We start from the raw sequence: 4,857 nt of genomic DNA on the forward strand, positions 1-4,857 counted from the left end.
TATTATTATTATCATTATTATTATTATCATTATTATTATTATCATTATTATGATTATTATTATTATTATCATTATTATTATAATTATCATTATTATTACCATTATTATTATTACTATTATTATTACTATTATTATTATTATTATTATTATTATTATTATTATTATTATTATTATTATTATTATTATTATTATTATTATTATTGTTATTATTATTATTATAAATAATAATAATAATATTATCATTATTATCATCATCATCATTTTCATCATTATCATCACCATCATTTTTATTATTGCGATATTGGTAAAAATCACGAGGCAGGAATCGTACAATACTAAAGAAATAGAATGTGCCATGAGGAATTATTAAATTGTTTATAAATCTAATGTCATTTAAACATTGAAACTAAACGGAAAAAGCGACAACAATAAAATTGAAGTGATAAAAACGATCCATAGCAGAATGTAAGAAACGGTCAACATTGGGTTGACTAGTACAAAAGTAATTACTGTAAAAGGTTCCAGCAACACTCGAACAATAGATCAAACTGTATAGATACCGCCTCTTAACCAGTTTGGAAAAATTCGTATTTTAAGATTTGGCCAGAAAACTCCTCCTTCAAAAATCGATCGGTTTAAATGACCCTCATTTTGGCAAAAAGTCTCAAACCCGGGGGGTTCCTTGAACACTTCGCGAATTCCCAGATTAGACTGTTTTTGGGGGTCATTTTAATCGATTGATATTTGAAGGAGGAGTTTTCTGGCCAAATTGTTAAATACGACTTTTTCAAGAAAACGGCAGTTAACTGGTTAATTGCCACCAGTCAGTCAAATGTTAATTTGTAAAGCACGTCAGCGGAAATTATGTGGAAATAGCATTTTAACCCTTCATTATGGGTACAGTTGTCTGTTGAATGCTATGAAATGTCCAAAGACAGGAACTCTATTGGATGATTCGAACGCCATTGGGCAATTCTCGACTAGAGGAAAATGGATGCTTTTTATCTGTTTCTGAGGAGAATCAATAAAATTTAACATCAAATGTAAAAAAAAAGTATAGATATGCGACATATTTTACATAGCGCAAACTCCTTTAAATGTGTTCATATCACTCTGTATACAGTGATACAATGTGAGTAAACAGACTTTTCCACAGACCCAAATTTAGCGCAAGCAGAGTGGAACTTGAACTCAGGACGTACACGTTACCAGTCTAATAGCATGCCATTCGACCACTAAGAATGCATTAAAAAGGAAAAGCAATGTAGCAAAGCCTCCGGGCCCTTAGTAAACATGTCTGTTATGATGAGTTGGCGATATGTCAAATGGATTTTTCATGAAATTGATACAATTCATGTTCATCAATATATTGGCGATATAACGCGATGGAGCGGCACTATAGCAAGTGTTCAGAGTATATGTAGCAGTAGTTGTATTTGTTGTTGTTGTAGTAGTAGTAGAAGTAGTAGTAGTAGTAGTAGTAGTAGTAGTAGTAGTAGTAGTAGTAGTAGTAGTAGTAGTATAGTAGCAGTAGTAGTAGTAGCAGTAGTAGTAGTAGCAGTAATAGTAACAGTAGTAGTAGTAGTAGTAGTAGTAGTAGTAGTAGTAGTAGTAGTAGTAGTAGTAGTAGTAGTAGTTGTTGTTGTTGTTGTTGTTGTAGTTTTTGTTGTGTAGTTGTGGTATTAATAGCAACATGTTTTATATCGCGTTAATACAAACAATACTTATAAGAGTATGATACCCTTAGTCTTAATGCTGATCTATCATAAGGTAGTTTCTGCCAGATCTAAATTAGACCGGGCTATCTAGACCGTCTATTCACAGTTGAATTTTTGACGCATAAATCAATGAACGGAATAATAGCCATTTTATAACACAATTCTTTTTAAAACTTTTGTGTAAAAAAAAAAATTATAAATTGTTTCGGATCTGGACGTACAAAATCTTCGGCTCTTGTGGTTACTTAATATGGCTGTTCACTCCACTTTTTATCTCTGAGGTTTCTCATCAACAAATTGCCTATTTCGGGCAAACTAGGAGACACAATCGGTGATGAAACGATTCCATTATCACGGTGTCTGCCTGTCCTGTGCACGGGTCCATGATCAGGCATCGACACCTCGCTGGTGATTCGATCAATATCAGTCTTGGTTGCAGCTGTCATTAAGATTGATCAAAGCGTTTTGTACACCATTCACTCGTTGAAATGGATCTGACCCGATAGAGATTTGATATGTATCCATTCCCACTCACGACACCAAGAACAATCCCCTGAGCAAAGGCATAAATAACAACGTGAAATTGAAAGTAAGCTTCAATTTAATATACGAAAACAGATTATAAAATGGAAGTTTCGGGTTTCCCCTTTATTAACAAAACAGGATGAATGAAAGACTACAGACGAATGAGATAATGTGGTAGTGGCGTTGTTAAGATGAATCAGCAAAAATATTGATGGGGCAGGAAATAGTATGCTCCTTTGTAAGGAAGCGCGAATTAAAATAGAAAAATAGATTTTTATAAAAGGTGAGCAATTAACTAAGTCAAAAAAGGGGAGGCGGTGAGGAACTGTGTAGTGCAGTATAGAAAGTGAAATAAATTATTATTATTATTATTATTATTATTATTATTATTATTATTATTATTATTATTATTATTATTATTATTATTATTATTATTATTATTATTATTATTATTATTATTATTATTATTACTATTATTAAGGTATCCCTCTTGAGACCTTGGATGGACTTACTGGACACAGGAGTAGATTACTGCTGAGAACTGCATTTGTAAATTATTCCGCTTTGTCATTTCACGTGGCTCACGTGACCCAAGTGTGTAGTAGGTACTGACATATAAATCTATTTTGATCGGAAGGTCGCAGTTCGAATCAAATGGAAAACCATGTCGAGGCTTTTAAAAACCTTTTTTCCCCCTCAAAATATCCTACCACAGTCGGACTCTACAACGCATTCAAAATCATCTAAATTGTTGTTTTTGTGTGTGTGTGGAAAACCAGTTAAATTAAATTGTAAACATTTTGTAAAGGTTCAGCGATAGTAGCTTGGCCATGGGTATGACAACATTATCCTTCATTGACAAAATCGATATTGTTTCTCAATTTGGTAGATAACTTTACATCAAATACCGATTGATTAAGATAAGCCTCAATAAGTTACAAAGCCTCAGTCTGACATTTTCATCAGATTGAGGGTCATTTCAACTAAATTGTCTTTTTAATGTGTTTTGTCCGAGTACAACTGTACTGATTTGATCGATACCGGTATCGACAGTGAATGTCATTTAAACTCCCATCCATCTAAAATCAGACACGGCTTGTATTACTGTGACTGTTTTCATTCTATTGTTTTCCAATTTCCCGGATGTCGACACACTGCAAGGCGCCTTTGTTTCCTCTCTATCTTTTTTTTAAAGCTCATTTTTCCTTTTCTCTTTTTTTCTTTTTTTTTTTTGTTACCATCAATGTGTATTCAAACTGTACTATCTAGGGCTGTGACAAAGACGTCAATTGTGATCGATCGTCTCAATCTGGTAACAGCTCGAAGTCAAGGATTGTACTATGTACTAATTTGACGAAAAGTTAAAAGTGATCAGAATAATAATATTTAAAAAGTTTTAGCGGGGTTAAGCAATTTTGTTATCTTCAACAGACCATAGTATGAATTTAACATAAGGGTTATGCTTATGTCTGTCAGCATCTTGTTCTTTCCTTGATACTTTCTGTGTTGGAGTTGAAGGCGCATAGAACAAAAATAGGAAAATGCACATTTATGAAGATAAATAAGCAATCATCGTTTTTCATCATTTTGGAGATAGAGATAATGGGTTAGACAGACAGCCAGACAGAGAGAGAGAGAGAGAGAGAGAGAGAGAGAGAGAGAGAGAGAGAAACAGGGAGATGAAGTGAAAGAGAGGTACAATAGAGAGAGAGAGAGAGAGAGAGAGAGAGAGAGGTGGAGAGAGAGAGGAATTGAAAGAGAGAGGTAGAAAAGAGAGAGAGAGAGAGAGCGAAAGAGAGGTACAAGAGAGAGAGAGAGAGAGAGAGAGAGAGCGAAAGAGAGGTACAAGAGAGAGAGAGAGAGAGAGATGGAGAGAGAGAGGAATTGAAAGAGAGAGAGGTAGAAAAGAGAGAGAGAGAGAGCGAGCGGGAAGGGGAGAGTGGGAGAGATAGATCGATGGACAATGGACAGAGAGAAAGAGAGAGAGAAGAAAGAGAGAGAGAGTGGGGGGGGGGCAGAGTGAGAGAAAGAGAGAGAGCGAGAGAGAGAGGGGGAGACAGGGAGAACGGGAGGGGGAGGGAGGGAGCGAGAGAGAGAGAGAGAGAGAGAGAGAGAGGGGGGGGGGGGGGGGGGGAAGGGGGGGATTTTATGAAGAATTCGATAGGTTATATATACAAGGGCCACTGACAACCGGTATCACAATACATTGGGGAAGTAAACATATCTGCAACTCCATGGCATGAAGAGGCCATTCAAAATGGCAGGCATCCATTGAATGACCCAGGTGCCATTTCTCATTACTTATTAATACGTACAATTGCATATTTACATTGCGTGAGAAATTTTATCACAAAACTGCGGTTCTCTAAAAACAAAAAAAAATAATAAAATTACGTTTCTAAAATTTTGGCCAGAAAACTCGTCCATCAACTGTTAACCGATTAAAATGACTCTCGTCTTGTCCAAAACTCTCAAACACAGGACATCCGGAAAGTTCCAGGCCGGGGAGTTTCTGACAAGATGTGGATCACTTTAAGCGATCGTTAATTTAAAAGACGAGTTTTTGTTCTCTCAAACCTCTTCACAAGAGAGTCATTTTAATTAATCGATATAA

The sequence above is a fragment of the Berghia stephanieae genome, chromosome 7, assembly GCF_034508935.2.
Source record: "Berghia stephanieae isolate SIO BIC M18660-M18661 chromosome 7, UCSD_Bste_1.3, whole genome shotgun sequence".
In the NCBI taxonomy this organism is placed as follows: Eukaryota; Metazoa; Mollusca; class Gastropoda; order Nudibranchia; family Aeolidiidae; genus Berghia; species Berghia stephanieae.